The sequence below is a fragment of the Botryllus schlosseri genome, chromosome 13 (assembly GCF_051294905.1).
Source record: "Botryllus schlosseri isolate E-star chromosome 13, Bs_hap1, whole genome shotgun sequence".
Classification (NCBI taxonomy): Eukaryota; Metazoa; Chordata; class Ascidiacea; order Stolidobranchia; family Styelidae; genus Botryllus; species Botryllus schlosseri.
In genome coordinates, this window is record NC_137248.1 from 4949570 (window position 1) to 4975149 (window position 25580).

General features: G+C 42.8%; 1 protein-coding gene and 1 long non-coding RNA gene across 2 annotated transcripts in view; one reads left to right on the plus strand and one right to left on the minus strand.

Moving 5' to 3' along the window:
* LOC145453621 (uncharacterized) overlaps positions 1-25580 on the minus strand; it is a 181558-nt gene that overhangs the window by 39418 nt on the left and 116560 nt on the right. The window lies entirely within an intron of this gene.
* Positions 4882-23616, plus strand: LOC145453628 (uncharacterized). The gene is made up of 2 exons (XR_013919849.1): positions 4882-4963; positions 22654-23616. It is a non-coding gene; the product is annotated as an uncharacterized LOC145453628 (long non-coding RNA).

Below are 25580 nucleotides of genomic sequence, written 5' to 3' on the forward strand. Positions count from 1 at the left end.
TTCACTGCTTAACTTCCTTGTATTCAATGATCGCTGTCATATATACGTTTCTCTGTGCTGATTCGGGTATAGTTGAATGGGAACTACCGTTTTCCCTCAACAATGTGCATCTGCATAGCTTGCATTTAAATAAAACCATGAAAGTCTATTCTAACATCGGCACTTCACATATATTTCGCAGTTGGTAAACTTCCTTTAACAGCAGGTTTGGCTGCACCTGCACTGCGTCAACTCAATTATATCCTGTTTTACAATCGTGGTTACTCATCAGTTGCATAGAGGCATGGTCATTCTTCTATTATCGCCCTATTAGTCATCCAATAAAAATGTTTGAAGATGAGCAGTGAGCACCGTGTAGCCTTCAGATTACTGCACTGGTACCGCAACGCGTCCAAGTTTGAGAAAAAGTCGACCAATCCGTTTTTGCACCAGCAATCTTAACGAAAAAAGCAAGGAACCGCGTCCGAAGAAAAACAGTCGAAAGATCAAGATCGAACTCTGTCACATCGGGCCCCAGTCCGCGAGGATGTTGTAGATCACGAGTCCGTAACTGGTCGTTTCAACATCCTCCTATGTTAGTGCTGTATGCAGTGGTGGCCCTACGAACGGGGGGCCCCGGGCGAGACTTACCGGGGGGGCCTCTATAATAAGTATCTAACCATAACTTCTGGGGGGCTCCGCCCCCCAGACCCCTCTTTCGCATCTGTTATTATTATCTATCTTTCACTACGTCGGTTTGGCCACATGCTCGATTCGGCATTATCTATTATTGCATGTGTGCAAGGATAGACTACATCAAAACTAAGTAATTCTACCGCATGCAGAGCCGTGATGATTATTGGGATAAGGGACATTTCTAACAAATGCAGAGATTTGATGATGATTGACACATCTGTACGAAATCATCTTCTTACTTGGTACACGGATTTCCATGTTTATTCACTATTATCCTTGAAAAAAGCGCATAAACCAAAGAGGGGGGGTTCGACCAGGGGGGCCCGGGCAACCGCCCACCTCGCCCACCCCAAAAGCCACCACTGGGTATTACCATTAATCTACTGCAGAATAATCTTGCAACAGCCAGAAGTTCACCAGAACAGATACCTGCTAAACATGTCCATTCCCGTTACACGAGATCTTCGTCTAAAGGAAACGTCTACTTACCCCAACCCAATAGCAACCTAACTAAGAGATCTATCGACTACTCGGGACCTATCATCTGGAATGCATTACCATCACATATCCGTGAATTGCCTTATAATAGATTTAAAAAAGCCCTACTTGATCACCTCTTGTCGTTACACTAACACTGTTGCCCTACCTCGCCCAGACATTGCTTCATTGATCATTTGCTACCATTGTTTAATTTTTTTTTTATATTTTCCTTTCCTAACTAAACATTTTTTCACAGCCAGACTGTTCTGAGTCAAGTGTACCTGTTTGATGCTGGTGTGATCAGACTAGATGACCTTCACGGTCTTATCGATCATTCCTATCTAATACCGAATACTGTGCACGCATATTTTCTGTACCACCATCACTGCCGTTTGTTATGTATTTTGGTTCGATGAAAATAAAGACTCTCTCTCTCTCTCTCTCTCTACCTTGCGATACCAATTCTAATATGATGATCTGTCGAAACGGCCATACAATAGTGGTGATGTGAATCTGACGGTTCGGTTATTTTCGTGATTCAACCACCCTTTCTCTTGTTGATCGACTTTTGGTGTGTCGAACTTCAATGGTCATGACTGAATTCTCGTCCTCTGACTTTGATCATGGCCCACTTACATTTTGATATTTGATGTGAATAATTTATTTTAATTTTGTACAGCACTGAAGAATGTCATTATAGCTTTGACGCCACACAATGTTGCGTCCTCGTTTTGCTATACTATCATCGGCCCATTCAACCAAGATATGTTAGCCAGGTCGGTTTCGCACCTTCGCAGGTGACCGAATGACCAACCCATTATGTACGCTGAACAACAGAACCTTGGTAGAAGAGGCCGAATATGTGTAGAGATATGATGGAATGAATGTGTCTCTTGTACACTTTAAGCTTGAACAAGACACGAAGGGTGATATTGCATTCAGATGCCATAAATGCGATGGAGCGTAGCCTGGAAGCGTTCAAACGTCTCTTCCTTTAGTTTCATGCAATATTACAATTTGTGCTTCCGTTTTCGTTGTTCATTTCGTTTGTGTTTAGTTATAAATAACACTGTTATAATTGCCCAGTAAGGGTGGTACAATTGCCCCTGGGTACGGGGCGATTGTAACATTTGAGCAGCGATTTTTGCGACCCAAAATTTCCATGATTGATTATTGATTGAGTTCCAATTTAGTTTTCGACTATCGAGTTGTTGGCTTCTATATATATAATGTTGGAAGTGAAATTTCCACGAGAAAAACACGTAATGTTGGAAAATACAAAAAGTGTTACAATTGTCCCCGGTCTCCCCTACATTAATAACTCTTCTGAATAAAGTTTGTCGCCATTCGCCACACAACATATCAATCTCTCAGAAAATCGGTAAATCCAATCCAAATCCTAATCCGTTCAGAAAAAAATAATAATCCTAATCCAATCCAAATCCAACAAAATTTCACAAATGCGTATTTTCAAATCCTAATCCATGCCAATCTCTGGCATGTACCGACTTGGTATCGGATGTATTGCACGCTCCGCGAATAGATTTACTTGCGCCGCTGGAAGATAGATATTCTCACGAAAAATAGCAACAGCAAACTTACGAACGCTGTCCGTTAATGCTTTAGAATGCATAAAATGTGCTAAAAGCCTGTATTCGACTGATAGATAGGCTACAGTAGCCTAAATTTAATAGTAGCCCACAAATGCATGGTGTTCTGCGGCCGCGGCGTCTTTTGCTTTGCGCCCCGTTATACAAGGGAAGTTAAGAACCCCTCCTGTAAACTGTTATACAGTATACAAGCAGGAAGAATCATGCGTTGACGTAACAGGTATGCATATATATATATATTTCAAGACTACATTCAAATGCCGATATTTCAGACTTGGAGGACAGATTCTAGGTGGATCAGTGCCTGATCAATATTTTAATTTATATTTTCGGAATCAGTGCAACAGTAGCTTTCGATCAAGACCACATTCAGTAATTTCTGCGCTCGGGAAGATAGCTTTTGGATTGCCAGAAATCCTACAGTCGCTTACGCAAAACAATTCTCCACTCCAGCCTCAGCGAAGCGGAACGAAGCTGCAAAATCGGTCGTTGCCGTTCCATGTTTAATTTCTATAGTATAACTATAGAGGATGTAGGATGGAGTGACGACCCATTGTTCTCTTCAATTGAATGCATTATAACGCTTTAGATAGGTCATGGTCTAGTGCTTAGGGACCGATGTTCTGTTGCGAATCAAAACTGTGTACGGCAAGTACCCCGTAGGTGAGTACTGCGCTGTCATTTTGTTACTTGTATATGTCTATAGTCTGGTGGTCTGATTGGTGTGGATGAAGAAATGATATGGGAGGATTGGGTTTGAGTGACGGAAGAAATTATATATTTCTTCGGAGGCTTGGATAACTGGAGAGGAGCTTCGTGTGCAGAATGTTCTGCCACCTTTCCCACAATAAAGGAGCTTAAAAACACGCCAAAACCCATGATCATCCAACTCCCGACAGCAACATGAATGATGATAGAGCGATCTCCGTACTGACGGCTGCATGTGAGTCAGCCAACTGCTTGATAAAATCAGTTCCACCATTCGAGCAGCTTAATCTATATTATATTTCATCATTCATAGAGGAGCTTAATTCCAGATATTGTGGAGTTGGCGTGATTGAACCAGTTTTACCAATATTATTTTAACATTTGCCACCAAGCTTCTTCGATGTTTGGCTTTCCACAATTAGCTGCTGCAATGGTTTTGCTAAAGGTTTTCGATGAGTTGGTGCGTGTAAGAGGAGGAGCCTGTTACTTCTGCTTTTGGTGTCAATGGGCATGAGTCAGGTAAGGAATTATCATTTGCAAAATATTGTCAAAATAGTAGATGGTTTGATATTCACTTATGACGTAAATATGATATTCATTATTAGGCTCTCGAGATGCGTAATAATTCCTGAGATGGTCGGTAACAAAGTAGGCCCTGCTTCTACATTTTCTAAGTAGCCGATATAGGCTTACTCTAGCAGATTTTACCCACTTACATGTATTACCGGTGGTTATTTTTTTTCACTACCTGTTAACTTACAGTAAAGGTGAGGCAAAAGTACTTACTTTTTGCACTCTCAATTTTGTAAAGTAAGATTTTAGTTTGGGATATAGCCATCATGTGTATGATTTAAAATGCCATAAAGAGGCATAAAGAGGGATTGCAACAGTAACTACTTACTTGAGTACATTTCAAATATTATACATCCACCTGAAGTGGTTTTTACATGCCGTGCTGGCAATTTTTTCCAGATAATGGAGAGAAAGAAATACCGCTAAAATATCCGTCAGGTAAGTTCACTGGTATTCTATTCAGATTTTCATTCTCCATGGAAAGGAAGCATCAAAACAAACAGTTAACAGTATCCTCGGATAAATTCGTCAAGACCATTGATATCAAAAGTTGGTTGATTTAATAGTTTTACAAACTTATGAAAGTGTGGAGATCGTGGAGGATGTACTGGACAAGTCCATGATGCACTTTAATAGGATTTTTTAACATAGTTTTGTTCGCTATACCTTTCAGAAAAAGCAAGCCAAAATTTCTAAATATTCAAAAGGGTTACATGATGGATTAAAGGAGGTATCTAAAGTAGGTGAAAATTAGCCTTTCTTCAAACAGTTTTTTTCCCTATGGGACGAGTGCTGCCTATTCCCATGGGGGTTCCTTCTGTCGCCAAGGAAACCAATGCAAAGGTTGGAACCTTGACGTGGTGTGTTGGCTTTTTACACTAATACCGACCGGCAGCGTCTCTCAATACAAATCACTTGTAAATTAAATAATCTTTATTGAAAACTGAATAGACTCTTGAAGGTACAGAGCTCAAACATACAATAAAATCATATTGAAATAAACCCCAATATTTTCGGCTGACACTCATCGGGGATAATTGCTAGCAACAACAATTCTCTACTAGTTGCTGACGATCACGCCTGATGAGTTTCAGCTGAAAATATTCGGGTTTATTTTAATTTAAATGAAGATGGTCCAGGACCGTTGAACAATCATCATCTGAACCACGTGGAGTACTTTGTCTGTTTGAATATTTTCTGCTGTACCTTGTTTTCAGATCATATTTTCTGCAGACTGTGGATGCCGTATAATTGTTCCATACTGAGAACAGATATACCAATGGTATCAAATTAGCACATTCGTCAATGTTGCTCAATAGCGTCATAAAAAAAATCGGTTACAAACTTACAACTTCACACTGTGGAGCTCTGTACACCAACACAAAGTCTCATTCCCAACCTATACATTGGATACGCCAAATTTCAAAAAGTAACAGACATTAGAAATTGCATATGTATATTCAAAAATTGATGAAGAGTAGAAAATTTCAAATCACAATTCTGAATCAGTTAGGCTGAACTTTTCTATCCATGAAATGCAGCTGAGTCAATATTAAGACTGCTTGAAAAAAAAATCCTGAAAATTAGTTTCATAGTAACATAATATGAATTGATCACCCATAATTCATTCAATTTATAATGTAGGCTACCCCAAGATTGATACAATTTCATCATCATCATCATCATTGATTTATTAGCAATTTTATTAGTTCAATACACCACAAAAAATGCGATACAATGAAAAGACAGGAAGATGTCGAAGCGACTAGGAGTAGTCTATGGAATCTGACACCCACCTTGGCCTAGGCGATATCAAGAGGAGGCATGCCCACTGAATGAAAGTGAAGAAGATAGTATAGAAAAAGAAAGCGACAAGGAATAGGGCGGCATGTCATGGAAAGCGAGATCGATAGGTCAGTCGCGGTCCGGTAATCTTGAGGATGGACTGTATTTATTTAGTAGTAATTACTTGTATTTCGACTTGAATGTGGACATGCTCGTCGACTGCCGGATGGCCGGCGGGATACTGTTCCACACATTAGGTCCGGCATATTTGATAGAGCGATGATCTTTTCGGTCGATCATATGATATTTGGACGACGTGGACGCGCGTGTGTTGTACTTGTGCGCTTTTGATTCCGAGGTAAAGAAGTCATTGAACAAGTTACCATTTATCTTACTGAAGCTCCAGACGTCTGCATAAAATAAAAGGGTATATGAGAATCATGTTTAAAACTGCAATCACTCGATATATGATTGCTTACTCCTGTATGATTTAATTAATTTTTGTCATGAGAGGACAACATCCTTGATTTCTATGTGTTGGAGTTTCTCTGGAAGTTGCTCCCGAACTGCAGGTCATTTGTCTACCTCCTTCGGCAAATTCGAGTATCAGGTTCACTGGGACCATCGGGCAGCTTCCAATGGATAAGATATTCATGATGCTTCCTCTCATCTGCTTCCGGCACTAAATCAGGTCTACGAATCCTGAAGAATGATCTTTTTTGTTCTTTACTAGCCCGTTTATTAGAGTAACTGCAGCCTTAAATCGCGCAATGAGTCGCCATATTCCGTACACTAACGGGCATCCCTAAAAGACGGAGAAGCGGAGGCAGCGGAGACAGCGGAGGCAGCGGAGAACGGACCCTAAAACGCGGAAACAGCGGAGACAGCGGAGAGAGCCAAAAATGCCGATTCCTAAAAGACGGAGTTAGCGGAGGAAGCGGAGAGCGGAGCTTTCGGTCATTAACCTTTATAGACACGCGCGACATAGCGGACGGATAATGAAAGCGGAGTTCGGGGCCCAGCGAAATGGACATAGCGGACGGTTATATAATATAGAAAGCGCAGATCAAGGCGTATCGGAAGATGTTTCGAAGCAGTGGAGAATAACGGAGAAGTCAGCCATGCAAGTTAAAGGCCAATGGGGCGACTGATTGCCCGTCGATGAGATGACATAACGGACGGATACTGAAAGCGGAGTTCGGGGCGTATCGGAAGATGTTTCGAAGCAGTGGAGAATAACGGAGAAGTCAGCCATGCTATTTCAAGGCCAATTTGGCGACTGATTGCCCGTCGATGAGATGACATAGCGGACGGATACTGAAAGCGGAGTTCGGGGCCCCGCGAAATAGACATAGCGGACGGTTATATAATATAGAAAGCGGAGATCATGGCGTATCGAAAGATGTTTCGAAGCAGTGGAGAATAACGGAGAAGTCAGCCATGCAAGTTAAAGGCCAATTGGGCGACTGATTGCCCGTCGATGAGATGACATAACGGACGGATACTGAAAGCGGAGTTCGGGGCGTATCGGAAGATGTTTCGTAGCAGTGGAGAATAACGGAGAAGTCAGCAATGCGAGTTCAAGGCCAATTTGGCGACTGATTGCCCATCGATGAGATGACATAGCGGGCGGTTATATAATACAAAGAAAGCGGAGTTCGGGGCGTATCAGAAGATGTTTCGAAGCAGTGGAGAATAACGGAGAAGTCAGCCATGCGAGTTCAAGGCCAATTTGGCGACTGATTGCCCGTCGATGAGATGACATAACGGACGGATACTGAAAGCGGAGTTCGGGGCCCCGCGAAATAGTCATAGCGGACGGTTATATAATATAGAAAGCGGAGATCAGGGCGTATCGGAAGATGTTTCGAAGCAGTGGAGAATAACGGAGAAGTCAGCCATGCAAGTTAAAGGCCAATTGGGCGACTGATTGCCCGTCGATGAGATGACATAACGGACGGATACTGAAAGCGGAGTTCGGGGCGTATCGGAAGATGTTTCGAAGCAGTGGAGAATAACGGAGAAGTCAGCAATGCGAGTTCAAGGCCAATTTGGCGACTGATTGCCCATCGATGAGATGACATAGCGGGCGGTTATATAATACAAGGAAAGCGGAGTTCGGGGCGTATCAGAAGATGTTTCGAAGCAGTGGAGAATAACGGAGAAGTCAGCCATGCGAGTTCAAGGCCAATTTGGCGACTGATTGCCCGTCGATGAGATGACATAACGGACGGATACTGAAAGCGGAGTTCGGGGCCCCGCGAAATAGTCATAGCGGACGGTTATATAATATAGAAAGCGGAGATCAGGGCGTATCGGAAGATGTTTCGAAGCAGTGGAGAATAACGGAGAAGTCAGCCATGCAAGTTAAAGGCCAATTGGGCGACTGATTGCCCGTCGATGAGATGACATAACGGACGGATACTGAAAGCGGAGTTCGGGGCGTATCGGAAGATGTTTCGAAACAGTGGAGAATAACGGAGAAGTCAGCCATGCTATTTCAAGGCCAATTTGGCGACTGATTGCCCGTCGATGAGATGACATAGCGGACGGATACTGAAAGCGGAGTTCGGGGCCCCGCGAAATAGACATAGCGGACGGTTATATAATATAGAAAGCGGAGATCAGGGCGTATCGGAAGATGTTTCGAAGCAGTGGAGAATAACGGAGAAGTCAGCCATGCAAGTTAAAGGCCAATTGGGCGACTGATTGCCCGTCGATGAGATGACATAACGGACGGATACTGAAAGCGGAGTTCGGGGCGTATCGGAAGATGTTTCGAAGCAGTGGAGAATAACGGAGAAGTCAGCCATGCGAATTTCAGGCCAATTTGGTGATTGCTTGCCCATCGATGAGATGACATAGCGGGCGGTTATATAATACAAGGAAAGCGGAGTTCGGGGCGTATCAGAAGATGTTTCGAAGCAGTGGAGAATAACGGAGAAGTCAGCCATGCGAATTTCAGGCCAATTTGGTGATTGCTTGCCCATCGATGAGATGACATAGCGGGCGGTTATATAATACAAGGAAAGCGGAGTTCGGGGCGTATCAGAAGATGTTTCGAAGCAGTGGAGAATAACGGAGAAGTCAGCCATGCGAGTTCAAGGCCAATTTGGCGACTGATTGCTCGTCGATGAGATGACATAGCGGGCGGTTATATAATACAAGGAAAGCGGAGTTCGGGGCGTATCAGAAGATGTTTCGAAGCAGTGGAGAATAACGGAGAAGTCAGCCATGCGAGTTCAAGGCCAATTTGGCGACTGATTGCTCGTCGATGAGATGACATAGCGGGCGGTTATATAATACAAGGAAAGTGGAGTTCGGGGCGTATCAGAAGATGTTTCGAAGCAGTGGAGAATAACGGAGAAGTCAGCCATGCGAGTTCAAGGCCAATTTGGCGACTGATTGCCCGTCGATGAGATGACATAGCGGACGGATACTGAAAGCGGAGTTCGGGGCCCCGCGAAATAGACATAGCGGACGGTTATATAATATAGAAAGCGGAGATCAGGGCGTATCGGAAGATGTTTCGAAGCAGTGGAGAATAACGGAGAAGTCAGCCATGCGAGTTCAAGGCCAATTTGGCGACTGATTGCTCGTCGATGAGATGACATAGCGGGCGGTTATATAATACAAGGAAAGCGGAGTTCGGGGCGTATCAGAAGATGTTTCGAAGCAGTGGAGAATAACGGAGAAGTCAGCCATGCGAGTTCAAGGCCAATTTGGCGACTGATTGCTCGTCGATGAGATGACATAGCGGGCGGTTATATAATACAAGGAAAGTGGAGTTCGGGGCGTATCAGAAGATGTTTCGAAGCAGTGGAGAATAACGGAGAAGTCAGCCATGCGAGTTCAAGGCCAATTTGGCGACTGATTGCCCGTCGATGAGATGACATAGCGGACGGATACTGAAAGCGGAGTTCGGGGCCCCGCGAAATAGACATAGCGGACGGTTATATAATATAGAAAGCGGAGATCAGGGCGTATCGGAAGATGTTTCGAAGCAGTGGAGAATAACGGAGAAGTCAGCCATGCGAATTTCAGGCCAATTTGGTGATTGCTTGCCCATCGATGAGATGACATAGCGGACGCGTTTCGTATGACAATTTAACTGATGATAGTTGTGGAATATTATACTGAACTACTTTCTACTTTACAAAAACCGAATTGTAAATGTAATTAGTTCATCCAGAATACTGTTCAGGTAGATGTTGAAGTAATTGCGAAACATTACCACTTCAGTAAGTACCGGAAATAGCCCAAATCTACTTGATTACCTCGAATAAGTAGAGATATTCAACATATATAATATCTGAACAACGTGATGTGATATAGCAAAAATAACGTCAGATTCGTATTCAGCGCCCCCAAATTAGGTATAATTGACCCGAAGAAGTCCTGGCGCAAAAATCCTGTAGATCAGCGTTATTGGTGCTGCGGCGTGCGACGCCATCAAACCAGGAAATTGGCCCGTGAGCACATTCTAGTTTGAGACCTCTGCACTAGTGACTATAGTGCGAACTCCGTAACTACTTGCTATGAACCCAATATCGAGGCATTTTGCCTGGCCTTAACAATCCACCTTTGCTCGACTCGATCTTCTCCTTATTTGCTAACACATGTCACTTCATTAACGAAATATCTTTTACAAATTATATACATATGTTACCAAAATGAAACGATGAATGAAACGAAGAAAATATACAGTCATGATAAAAAGTTAAATAAAAGTTCACGGCTGAATTTTAGCAGCTAAGCAGTTTTTGCGGTAGCAAATGAAGTATGTCATCTCATCAGCCTTTTCATCGACTAGGCAGGACTTGTGGAACCATCTTCGACATTTCACACACATTATCTGCTGATCTTGGTCTTTACTACCTTTACATAAGCTGCTGTCGCAATTATCCCATTTCGATTTATTCATGACACCAATGGCAGATGAGGAATCGGCTAGCTCTGCATATGTAATATCACTTTCTGATATTGCATTCCAATCACCCAAAATACAACCGGATTCTGATTGCGTTTCGTCAGTCGGTCGACGGCCGGTTGGCAGTTGGTTCTCAGTTGACCGTTCTCGAATCCCTGCCAAGTAATCTACCCAGACTCGGCACTTTCCCGACGGAAAATCACGCGCTAAAGGTAAATTATTTGTCACGCAATAAGCATTTGCTATCACATGTATGCCGCAGTCAAATGTGTTCTCCTGTTGTTTAACGTCCCTGCACAGAAAAAACTGCCACTCGTCAATTGTGCATCTCACATTCGCAACCCTGAAGCAAGCACTGACAATTTTGAATGAGTTGCGAAAAATACCCTCATATCTCGTCCGATTAGGAGATATAAAAGAGTCCATCACCAGTATAGTTTTGGTACTCAAGTTAACTACTGTCAGTATCCAGTGATTTGGAACATGCACTAGAAAAATGAAGAAGTCTTTGTTCGCTGCTTGGTGCTTACGCGCAAATCGGCACAGCGACGGCACATTGTGATCTTGTTCACTCCATTGATACCTGTACGAGGTGAAAAACAAAACCAAAGGTTTTTCGGTACAAAATGCTTCTATCGCTCGCTCTATTGTTTCATCATCTAGCCATTGCTCAGGTTTCAAGCATTGGCGTATCACATGCTGCGGATCTTTATTTTCCTTTGACGACGAAAGCCAAGGGTAATCATTGAGGGCGGGCAGCTTCACAGAGTCGGTCGTCAAGTCCAATGGCGCTGTTTCTTCATTGATTTCAGACATCTGCTCGTCGGATATCATTGATAGATCAGAATGCAATAGCGGTTGTTTGGGTTGCTGTTTTCTTGGTGTTGAATGGTGAGCTGGTGTACTATTTACGGTATAGTCAAAATCTACCCGGCGAGGCCTTTTCCGACCGGACTTCCTGGTCCTACCCTTGCGATTTTTCAGGAGCTGACTCAAATTGCAGGGGACCGCTTTCTGTGTGCTGTTGTCTTTTAATGACATCGCTACAGCTAGAATATGATAGCATATTGTTGTGCTTGGGCAAGTACATGAGGAAGGCTTTGGGAAATACCTGACGCAATGAACTTGACGTTGAGTCATTGAAGCAACCGTGAACACACCATTGGTCGACGAGAACCCAACCATATTATTTATCCCGCACCACCTCGCCATAGCGCGCTGGGAGAATCTTTGATTCAACTTATTGTTTGACCTGAAGAATTTTGTCACATTTTGGTCATTGTTGATTTCACTTATGATATCGTCAAGCGTCAACATTTTAGGAAATTTGATATGTTCGAGTTTTTTTCTCATGTAACTAAATTCCGTTTTAAGTTGATATTCCCCATGTCCGCATTCCGCACGGCGAAAATCATGTAAGTAGTTCGTCTGCAGATTATGCATCCATAATATGATGGCATCCAATGTCATTTCTTTACGCCCGCTCGCAGCCTTCAAAACGTTGTTCATTGACTCGCTAATATTGTTAGTGGGTGGGCTCTCACTAAAAGCGGAAAAATATTTCGTTCTGAATCTGCAGGTATTTCTGGAAATGTCACCCTTCAAATGTTTGTCAAAATATTCTCTGAATTTGCCTGTCCATCCATTTGCCAGCGTACGATATTTATCGTTGAATTGATCTTCTCCATCCGACAAAACCAACTTGCGTATATCACCCAATAGAATGCTCACTTCGTGTGTTTTAAAAGAGTGTTCGCGAAGCCATCTTTTTGCATCATTGAGGATATGGTTCAGACAATAAAACTTTGGCAAGTCTGGAAAGTAATCATGGAGTGGTTTAGTTATGCCTTTTTCCCGGTCAGTCACAAACGGAATGTTTGAGCATTTATCCATACCGAGGCAATGCAATATGTCGCGGAACATCTGTTCATGGTTTGTCATGAACTTTTTCTCATGCACCATGAATGCAACTGGGAATATTGGGTCCCCCTTCATTAGCACATTGCGGCACACTAAAATGGAAACGTAAAAGTCCCCTAGGGAGAAAGTTGTATCGTAGGATAGCACTTGGGGTAGTTCCGTATTCTTCATTGAGATTTTCAATATATTTCTAGTCTCATCAAGCATATCGCTGTGTGCCATACGGATAGTTATGTCGGGAATTATTTCGATCTTTCTGACAAAGTCACCGGTGTGAACTGACATTTCTACAGCATTATAAACCGTGTCCTTGGAAATTCGAAGCGACTGCCGATTTGCGTATTTCATATTTTCGCATTGTTTCACATCCCGCGGTCTGTCTGTGGGCATTCTAGATTGATCCGATTGCCTCATTCCTTTGGCTTGTAAATCGACATACGTTTGTTTGGGTGTATTTTTGTCGTCCTTTTTGATTTCGTCCAGGCACGCCCGCGAGGTGTGTACGAACACTGAATCTTTTTTCTTTATTGCATTGCCGTGTGAACTGTCTCGATGCAGAGTAGTGTCACCCATATAGTGTACAAGATATATGGTGCCGGACTCAGTATTTCTTTCTTCTTCTAAAATCAGTGAATACACGTGTCGCTTAAACCCGGGCAACGTTTCTCTAAGCTTGCCGTTTGGATCCTTCAATTCATAATATCGCTTGCATACCTCTCCTTTAACGTCGCGACATTTCCCCTTGTGTATGAATCTATATTGGTCGCACTGGAAGTCGGATCGTCCTGATTGACAGGGAGAGCGATACAAATAACCTTCGCCACCTTTGGGTAGTACTGCCGGTTTATCCCAAACATTTTCAGGATTTTCCAAAATTTCTCTTGCTCTTGCGTAACTCAGAGATCTATTTCCAAGCTGAAGCATACTTTGAACTTTACATCAAAACTGCATAGGCCTATCTATAGGACTAGAAAAACGGCCATAATTGCATTTTTAATGAAATATATTGCAAGTAGGCTATAGATTCAATACACTGGCTATGTGATAATGTTTGAAATACATGGCACTAAAGTCGCGCCGCACCACTACGCAAGTCCACTACGCAAGTCAGTGAAATCGAGGAACGAAGATAGAGTTTAATATGCATGCAAAAAAGCGTTGTTTAGCCGACGCACGCGTAGAAATGCTCAACGTCGTAAGTAACTGCTCTAGTGATGGTGTGTACTGTGTACCCCGGAACGGTTCAGGTTCTGTGTGAACGTCATGTCTGTGTGACGTCATGTCTAACATTTCAGTTACGTGTTGTATTAATTTTTGAGTTTCATCCACACTTTTTTGCAAAAGAAATTTCATTCGCACAAACCAGGAGCGGGCAACTTCTCCAGTCGGCGGGCCGGATACAGGAAAATTAGGTACTTGGCGGGCCGTATTGCTGAATCGATACATTAGTCCCCCAGTTATCCACATATAGAAGATGTAAATCGCATTTATTGAATGTATTTTAACGACAGCAATGTCACGTCAAAGGCATTTCTCGCCGATATTGACGAAGACAGTGTGGATTTGAGAACAGCATAGTCATACAGGCGCCGCCATGTTTGCTTCTCTCTGATCAATCAACACACGGTGCAATCACTAATTAAGATTGCAAGGCGTTCGATAAGCCCGGTACCCCAAATTTACCGAGATATCAATTCTTTAGGGCTGAGTGGGTAACGAGATAGGGTCGTTGTTCAACTGTATGGCCTATTTTATCTCGATATTGAATTCATGCAGACCGCGGCTTCTACGACATTTGAAAAGTGGCCCAGCCGTGTTACAAGTCAGCAGCTACTGAATCAAAAATAAGAAATATCGGCCTGGTGTAAATTACCATTGTAGCTGGTGACGCACCGTGTTGCTTCATTCTGACAATGTTGTCTATATCACAATTTTTCAGCTTGCGTTTCTTAATGTAAGAACCATGCAATGTCCAAGCAGTCTTGCTTCAGTTAGGATATTGCGGTACGTTGACCATAAAACCATGTCACTATTTGTTTCATTTGACCGTTTATGATTCACAATGAGCAGACGATGGGACCTTTACAACGGTAGGATTATAAAGTAGGCTACAAGCTGTAAATTATCAAATGATAAGTTCACAGACAGCGCAAAATCTACGATACAAACGAAATGTAGAGGTCAAAAAATGTTTGATTTTGTATACAATTTTGACAAATTTTGACCTAACGCTACAATTTTGACCTAATTTTGACTTTTTTTGACATGTCCAAAAAAAATCGCCCTAATAATAACATACAGCCACTAATATTTGACGTAGTAAGCAAGTAGTGGGGAATCTCGGGAGACTGTAGCCGCGGGCCACATTATTATATAAGACAGAAAACTGTCCGCGGGCCGGATCCGGCCCGCGGGCCGTATGTTGCCCACCCCTGGCACAAACGAACCGAAAGTTGTCATACAAAAAAGAATATGAAGATACTGAACAACATTTTGTTCAGATGTGCAGCAAATTGGCTATCTATGTAGCTTAAGCTATAAAGTGCCTCACGCCCCGATGCCGAAGGGGTTGGCCTCGAAATGAATGAGTCGAATATAGGCATTATGAACTCGCTCGTTGCATGCGCATTGTGCATGCACACTAGGGTTGTTCAGAATTGACCGGCTTTCAAAAAGCAATGGTTTTCGGTACGTCTCCCATGCCTTAAAAACGTTTTCTAGCCACTTTTTCTGTAATTCATTCCTTGCATCTGTGGACATGTGCAATGTGCATGTTGAGCTGGAAACCTAACTGTAGATATTTAGCCTAGTTCAGGTCACCAATTTCATATTGTACAATGCCTCATCCGAATTTTCATTCACACCACACCTTCGCCATTCGCACAGCAATTTTTTTCATTCTCATGAGTATACGAACCGTCACACAGGTTGAAAAGCGCTGATGTACACAATGCTATAATAATCCCATGAAATCAATATCATCCGTCGTTTTGTCACCAATTTCGACGAGGACTTGCACGGGAATATAAGCTTACGCCTCAACGGTCTATGCCCGACCGTAAAATGTATTCGGCCTGTGACTATCAATACATTGACATTGAGCAAATTGTAATATACGAAAAAGATTCACTTCACAGTGCAGAGCCTACCAAGGTTCGTTTGTGAACGCGAACCTCTAAATTCCCGAGTATCACACACAAAACGCGAACGTGAACCTCACGTCCGCACCATCCCTAGGGCCTCCGCCTATAGGCTAATTATCAGCAAAAATAGAGAATAGAGTACGAAACCGCAGATAATTGGACCCGTCCAGACAACCATCTTAGATCGCCACTGCCCGTGTAAATTTGTAATTTTTTGCTTGTATTCACATCAATAACACATTGTCCAATTTTGAACTCGATTAAAAAACATCGGAATACGGGTCGCGGCACATCGGATCCATATTATGTTTCCCATTTTTGCTACCTAATATTTATGAAATTTTCATTTTAATCAGTGGAGGCTAGCCTACTTTCAAGACGACACTGTCCCATTTACAACTCATATCTTGAATATACTAATTCCCCAATAAATTGTATCAATGCAAGAAACGTTGAAGAGATCAGAGTCGGTCTACATAGAAATAACTCAATATTAAATTTAGAGATACTGTACTGCTACGACCCTCATATCTCGCATCTGCCTGGAGTTGTGCTTGTCCTCTCGAGTATATGAAAGGGCTGTCATATTCGACGTTTAGCTGTAATTGCAGACTATAGCTCAACTCGTGGCGTTTCAAGTTTTACCCTGCCTGATTTCGCGAGCTTGGGACCGGCACTGGCTAGAAGATCATTCTGCAGTTTCGAGTCTTTACTCAATAGATTTGACAGCTGATGACTGCTCGCAGACCTCTGCGGTTTTATTAATTGCTCGTGATCTGGCGATCCGCGGGTTTAGATGTGATGTTTGTTGCCCAGTAGCCTATTTCCTGCAATTACCGCTATCTGTAATCGCTACACACACGAAATATCAACCTAGCTCAAACTATTCAACTATAGCTTACCGCACATACAATTCATTTCAAATCGGTAAAGACTAAAGATATATATTATCTCCCAAGCTCAATAACAATTTAAGGACTATTTGACATACTGTAATAGCCAGAGCAAATATTTCCAAATAATGAAACATCATACTTAATCCTGAAGTTTTCAGGTATAAGCACATGTTATTTATTGGATTACTGATAATGGGTATAGTGGTACCCGCACCGCGTTGCTGATATTTCAGCCATATACGCGGGGCCGGACGGTTTTATCAGGGGTATTGCGATGATCTAACATTGCGTACATTCATAAAGCGCCAGGTCATCCACCGCATTGTGTATTGCATTTGTCTGCTGAGGCGCCGTATCGCCTACCCGCATCGCCGTGGATCCGGTTCTTGTTAGGATTTGAAGATCGCTATATATTGTACACAACAATTTGTGTGTGTTTTTTCAGTAACATACATCATACAGTCTTTTCTACCTATCCTGATGCTACGTTTTATACCTAAATGATAAAACAGTGCGTTGTATGAGCAATTAACCGCTTTTGGAAGACTTTCTTATGGTCAAAAATGTCCGCCTATTTGGGAATAGCCTACACAGCCAACGATGAAGCCATACGGCGATAGAGCATGATTAACTTCTTATGTAACATTGCTATATATTCAGAGGTGATCAAAGTAGTCAAGAAAACTACTCAAGTAGAAGTAGCGACGAAAAAATTTACTCAAGTACGAGTAGAAGTATGTTTTCCATAAGAAACCTAAAACTACTTGAAGCAGCAGTAGAATTGACTGACTTTAAATCTACTCAAGTAAGTAAGTAGTTGTGAAAACGATCGTAATTCGTTCGCATGGATTGTCAAAACGTGGAAATTGAGCTACGCGAAAGGTGTCGAGCTTGATTCATATTGATGCATACCAGGAACTATCCAATTTTCGACAGCATAAGCATTCTTCCGCATCATGAAATAAAAATGCTAGTATTGATTTTAGAAAATATCATGGTATCGCACCCTCCTCCATATTATAAGGCCCGCAGTTTAGTCAAAGCGCAATACGGAGAATTGTATAGGATACGGCGTAAACACCTTCCGCGATTAGTAAACGCTAATAAAAATATGGTGCATCGTAAAAATGCCATAGCCATATAGTGTAGCTTTATTTATGCCGCATCCACTGCGCGCGAAACGCGATGAAAATTCTGGGCTTTACTCAACTTTTATGAAAATTAGATGTGGATACTCCGTGAAAACAGCCCCGAAATTCCTCAGGCTATCTTTCTGATTGGAGGATAAGGCTACTTCTACTTGACAAACTGAAAATAGCGAAAAGTAAGTAGATCACAAAATATTACGAAGTAGAAGTAGTGAAAATCAGATCTCCTTGAGTAAGTACATTATATAACCGTCCGCTATGTCTATTTCGCGGGGCCCCGAACTCCGCTTTCAGTATCCGTCCGCTATGTCATCTCATCGACGGGCAATCAGTCGCCAAATTGGCCTTGAACTCGCATTGCTGACTTCTCCGTTATTCTCCACTGCTTCGAAACATCTTCCGATACGCCCCGAACTCCGCTTTCAGTATCCGTCCGTTATGTCATCTCATCGACGGGCAATCAGTCGCCCAATTGGCCTTTAACTTGCATGGCTGACTTCTCCGTTATTCTCCACTGCTTCGAAACATCTTCTGATACGCCCCGAACTCCGCTTTCCTTGTATTATATAACCGCCCGCTATGTCATCTCATCGATGGGCAATCAGTCGCCAAATTGGCCTTGAACACGCATTGCTGACTTCTCCGTTATTCTCCACTGCTTCGAAACATCTTCTGATACGCCCCGAACTCCGCTTTCCTTGTATTATATAACCGCCCGCTATGTCATCTCATCGATGGGCAATCAGTCGCCAAATTGGCCTTCAACTTGCATGGCTGACTTCTCCGTTATTCTCCACTGCTTCGAAACATCTTCCGATACGCCCTGATCTCCGCTTTCTATATTATATAACCGTCCGCTATGTCTATTTCGCGGGGCCCCGAACTCCGCTTTCAGTATCCGTCCGCTATGTCATCTCATCGACGGGCAATCAGTCGCCAAATTGGCCTTGAACTCGCATGGCTGACTTCTCCGTTATTCTCCACTGCTTCGAAACATCTTCTGATACGCCCCGAACTCCACTTTCCTTGTATTATATAACCGCCCGCTATGTCATCTCATCGACGAGCAATCAGTCGCCAAATTGGCCTTGAACTCGCATGGCTGACTTCTCCGTTATTCTCCACTGCTTCGAAACATCTTCTGATACGCCCCGAACTCCGCTTTCCTTGTATTATATAACCGCCCGCTATGTCATCTCATCGACGAGCAATCAGTCGCCAAATTGGCCTTGAACTCGCATGGCTGACTTCTCCGTTATTCTCCACTGCGTCGAAACATCTTCCGATACGCCCTGATCTCCGCTTTCTATATTATATACCCGTCCGCTATGTCTATTTCGCGGGGCCCCGAACTCCGCTTTCAGTATCCGTCCGCTATGTCATCTCATCGACGGGCAATCAGTCGCCAAATTGGCCTTGAACTCGCATGGCTGACTTCTCCGTTATTCTCCACTGCTTCGAAACATCTTCTGATACGCCCCGAACTCCACTTTCCTTGTATTATATAACCGCCCGCTATGTCATCTCATCAACGGGCAATCAGTCGCCCAATTGGCCTTTAACTTGCATGGCTGACTTCTCCGTTATTCTCCACTGCTTCGAAACATCTTTCGATACGCCATGATCTCCGCTTTCTATATTATATAACCGTCCGCTATGTCTATTTCGCGGGGCCCCGAACTCCGCTTTCAGCATCCGTCCGCTATGTCATCTCATCGACGGGCAATCAGTCGCCAAATTGGCCTTGAAATAGCATGGCTGACTTCTCCGTTATTCTCCACTGCTTCGAAACATCTTCCGATACGCCCCGAACTCCGCTTTCAGTATCCGTCCGTTATGTCATCTCATCGACGGGCAATCAGTCGCCAAATTGGCCTTGAACTCGCATGGCTGACTTCTCCGTTATTCTCCACTGCTTCGAAACATCTTCTGATACGCCCCGAACTCCGCTTTCCTTGTATTATATAACCGCCCGCTATGTCATCTCATCGATGGGCAATCAGTCGCCAAATTGGCCTTGAACTCGCATTGCTGACTTCTCCGTTATTCTCCACTGCTTCGAAACATCTTCCGATACGCCCCGAACTCCGCTTTCAGTATCCGTCCGTTATGTCATCTCATCGACGGGCAATCAGTCGCCCAATTGGCCTTTAACTTGCATGGCTGACTTCTCCGTTATTCTCCACTGCTTCGAAACATCTTTCGATACGCCATGATCTCCGCTTTCTATATTATATAACCGTCCGCTATGTCTATTTCGCGGGGCCCCGAACTCCGCTTTCAGTATCCGTCCGCTATGTCATCTCATCGACGGGCAATCAGTCGCCAAATTGGCCTTGAAATAGCATGGCTGACTTCTCCGTTATTCTCCACTGCTTCGAAACATCTTCCGATACGCCCCGAACTCCGCTTTCAGTATCCGTCCGTTATGTCATCTCATCGACGGGCAATCAGTCGCCCAATTGGCCTTTAACTTGCATGGCTGACTTCTCCGTTATTCTCCACTGCTTCGAAACATCTTCCGATACGCCTTGATCTGCGCTTTCTATATTATATAACCGTCCGCTATGTCCATTTCGCTGGGCCCCGAACTCCGCTTTCATTATCCGTCCGCTATGTCGCGCGTGTCTATAAAGGTTAATGACCGAAAGCTCCGCTCTCCGCTTCCTCCGCTAACTCCGTCTTTTAGGAATCGGCATTTTTGGCTCTCTCCGCTGTCTCCGCTGTTTCCGCGTTTTAGGGTCCGTTCTCCGCTGCCTCCGCTGTCTCCGCTGCCTCCGCTTCTCCGTCTTTTAGGGATGCCCTACACTAACTGTTCAACTGCACCTGTTATGAGAACAGACCTGGCGAATAACTAACTCGCGAGAAAATCGTCTAACAGCAGAATAAAATGCCATTCCACAAGCGCTGCAGCTGATTTTATTTACCTTAGCGACGCGCGTTGTCCCTAATCACTCAAACGTAGCCAGCCTAAACGGAGAACAATGGGTCGTCACTCCATCCTACATCCTCTATTGGAGTGACGACCCATTGTTCTCCGTTTAGGCTGGCTACGCTTGAGTGATTAGGGACAACGCGCGTCGCTAAGGTAAATAATATCAGCTGCAGCACTTGTGGAATGGCGTTTTATTCTGCTGTTAGACGATTTTCTCGCGATTTAGTTATTCGCCAGGTCTGTTCTCATAACAGGTGCAGTTGAACAGTTGGTGTACGGAATATGGCGACTGATTGCGCGATTTAAGGCTGCAGTTACTCTAATAAACGGGCTAGTAAAGAACAAAAAATATTATTCTTCAGGATTCGTAGACCTGATTTAGTGCCGGAAGCAGATGAGAGGAAGCATCATGAATATCTTATCCATTAGAAGCTGCCTAATGGTCCCAGTGAACCTGATACTCGAAGTTACCGAAGGAGGTAGAAAAATGACCTGCAGTTTGGGAGCAACTTCCAGAGAAACTTCAACACATAGAAATCAAGGATGTTGTCCTCTCATAACAAAAATTAAGTAAATCATACAGGGGTAAGTAATCATACATCGAGTGATTGCGGTTTTAAACATGATTCACATATACCCTTATATTTTATGCAGACGTCTGGAGCTTCAGTAAGAGAAATGGTAACTTGTTCATCGAAGAATGAGGATATGATGAAGAAATCGCCAAGTTTGTGTATCAGTTCCACTGCGGTCGTTGCCCCGAATATTTCAATGACTTCTTTAGCTCGGAATCAAAAGCGCACAAGTACAACACACGCGCGTCCACGTCGTCCAAATATCATATGATCGACCGAAAAGATCACCGCTCTATTAAATATGCCGGACCTGATGTGTGGAACAGTATCCCGCCGGCCATCCGACAGTCGACAAGCATGTCCACATTCAAGTCGAAATACAAGCAATTACTACTAAATAAATACAGTCCATCCTCAATATTACCGGACCACGACTGACCTATCGATCTCGCTTTCCATGACATGCCACCCTATTTCTTGTCGCTTTCTTTTTCTATACTATCTTCTTTACTTTCATTCAGTGTGCATGCCTCCTCTTGACATCGCCTAGGCCAAGGTGGGTGTCAGATTCCATAGACTACTCCTAGTCGCTTCGACATCTTCCTGTCTTTTCATTGTATCACTTTTTTTTTGGTTGAGGTTGCCTACATTATAAATTGAATGAATTATGGGTCATCAATTCATATTATGTTACCATGAAACTATTTTTCATGATTTTTCTTTCAAGCAGTCTGATTATTGACTCAGCTGCATTTCATGGATAGAAAAGTTCAGCCAACTGATTCAGAATTGTGATTTGAAATTTTCAACTCTTCAGCAATTTTTTAATATATATATGCAATTGCTAATGTCTGTTACTTTTTGAAATTTGACGTATCCAATGTATAGGTTGGGAATGAGACTTTGTGTTGGTGTACAGAGCTCCACAGTGTCAAGTTGTAAGTTCGTAACCGATTTTTTTTTATGACGCTGTTGAGCAACATTGACGAATGTGCTAATTTGATACCATAGGTATATCTGTTCTCAGTACGGAACGATTCTACGGCATACACAGTCTGCAGAAAATATGATCTGAAAACAAGGTACAACAGAAAATAAAACAGACAAAGTACTCCATGTGGTTCATATGATGATTGTTCTTTGTTCAACTGTCCAGGACGATCTTCATTTAAATTAAAATAAACCCGAATATTTTCAGCTGACACTCATCAGGCGTGATCGTCAGCAACTAGTAGAGAATTGTTGTTGCTAGCAATTATCCCCGATGAGTGTCAGCCGAAAATATTGGGGTTTATTTCAATATGATTTTATTGTATGTTTGAGCTCTGTACCTTCAAGAGTCTATTCAGTTTTCAATAAAGATCATTTAATTTACAAGTGATTTGCATTGAGAGACGCTGCCGGTCGGTATTAGTGTAAAAAGCCAACACACCACGTCAAGGTTCCAACCTTTGCATTGGTTTCCTTGGCGACAGAAGGAACCCCTATGGGAATAGGCAGCACTCGTCCCATAGGGAAAAAAACTGTTTGGAGAAAGGCTAATTTTCACCTACTTTAGATACCTCCTTCAATCCACCACGTAACCCTTTTGAATATTTAGAAATTTTGGCTTGCTTTTTCTGAAAGGCATAGCGAACAAAACTATGTTAAAAAATCCTATTAAAGTGCATAACGGACTTGTCCAGTACATCCTCCACGATCTCCACTCCACACAAGTCTGTAAAACTATTAAATCAACCCACTTTTGATATCAATGGTCTTGACGAATTTATCCGAGGATACTGTTTACTGTTTGTTTTGATGCTTCCTTTCCATGGAGAATGAAAATCTGAATAGAATACCAGTGAACTTACCTGACGGATATTTTAGGCGGTATTTCTTTCTCTCCATTATCTGGAAAAATTTGCCAGCACGGCATGTAAAAACCACTTCAGGAGGATGTATAATATTTGAAATGTACTCAAGTAGTTACTGTTGCAATCCCTCTTTATGGCATTTTAAATCATACACATGATGGCTATAATCCCTAACTAAAATCTTACTTTACAAAATTTAGAGTGCAAAAAGTAAGTACTTTTGCCTCACCTTTACTGTAAGTTAACAGGTAGTGAAAAAAATAACCACCGGTAGTACATGTAAGTGGGTAAAATCTGCTAGAGTAAGCCTATATCGGCTACTTAGAAAATGTAGAAGCAGGGCCTACTTTGTTACTGACCACCTCAGGAATTATTACGCATCTCGAGAGCCTAAATTAATGAATACCATATTTACGTCATAAGTGAATATCAAACCATCTACTATTTTGACAATATTTTGCAAATGATAATTCCTTACCGGACTTATGCCGATTCACACCAAAAGCAGAAGTAATAGGCTCTTCCTCTTACACGCACCAACTCATCGAAAACCTTTAGCAAAACCTGCAGCACCTAATTGTGGAAAGCCAAACAACGAAGAAGCTTGGTGGCAAATGTTATATCTGGAATTAAGCTCCTCTATGAATGATGAAATAGAATCTAGATAAAGCTGCTCGAATGGTGGAACTGATTTTATCAAGCAGTTGGCTGAATCACATGCAGTCCTCAGTATGGAGATCGCTCTATTATCATCCATGTTGCTGTCGGGAGTTGGATGATCATGGGATTTGGCGTGTTTTTAAGCTCCTTTATTGTGGGAAAGTTGGCAGAACATTCTGCACACGAAGCTCCTCTCCAGTTATCCAAGCCTCCGAAGAAATATATAAGTTCTTCCATCACTCCCTCCCAATCCTCCCATATCATATCTTCATCCAAACCAATCAGGCCACCAGACTTATAGACATATACAAGTAACAAAATGACAGCGCAGTACTCACCTACGGGCTACTTACCGTACACAGTTTTGATTCGCAACAGAACATCGGTCCCTAAGCACTAGACCATGACCTATCTAAAGCGTCATAATGCATTCAATTGAAGAGAACAATGGGTCGTCACTCCATCCTACATCCTCTATAGTATAACCATAGTGTCCTATATGGTGTCGACACAAGCAAATCGCACGGTTCAATGAAATTGTATCACGTCACAGTTTCCATTTGGCTACAGGCAATTCGACGGTGATTTTTGACCGACTTGCCGAGCATCAAATTTGATAAAACGGGTATCAATCGAAAGCCGCCGCCGTACTGATTACGAAAATATAAATTTTATTCCGCTCGCGGCCCTGGAACCCCCACAATCAGCCTCTAATTTTTCATTGTTATGGAGATTGGCATTGGGACGCAACAATGCTGTCTGGCGAAACGACAGACGCAACAATACTGTCTGGCTCCCTTTTTCTCGAGCACCTGTCTCGTTTCGCTAGACAGCATTGTTGCGTCCCAATGCCAATCTCCATAACAATGAAAAATTAGAGGCTGATTGTGGGGGTTCCAGGGCCGCGAGCGGAATAAAATTTATATTTTCGTAATCAGTACGGCGGCGGCTTTCGATTGATACCCGTTTTATCAAATTTGATGCTCGGCAAGTCGGTCAAAAATCACCGTCAAATTGCCTGTAGCCAAATGGAAACTGTGACGTGATACAATTTCATTGAACCGTGCGATTTGCTTGTGTCGACACCATATAGGACACTATGGTATAACCTTCAGAATTTTTTCGCTATTTGAATCACGCATTATGACGTTGATTTCATTAAAAATTTACAATGACTCGAACATAGTGACCTGATCATCGCCTAGGCACACTGGCACATCGGTTTTGTCTGAATATTAAGTCATGCTACCGGTAGTGGCCAAAACCTTTACAGTTTGCACACATTTTACCTTCAACAGAGGTCACGATAGAAACTTTTCACTACGTTAACGCTAGATCCTGAAGAAAGATTGCCGACGATCCTTTTGTTTACATCGTCAATATAACTCCGGTGAAGCATGACTCGCGACGCGTTCAAACGCAGAGCTCAGTGGAGTTTCCAATCATTGTGTCTATATCCACTGAGCTATATTCTATATCATTGGTTTACCGGACCACGTCCTGACATATCGATCTCGCCTTCCGACGAGTGCCACCGTTTCTTGTCACCTGTCCTTTTATATTATCTTATTTTACTGTTCATTCAATGTGCATGTATAGAATGTAAACATGGAATGGCAACGACCGATTTTGCAGCTTCGTTCCGCTTCGCTGAAGCTTTACTCAGACTTATTTTACGGCAGCTAC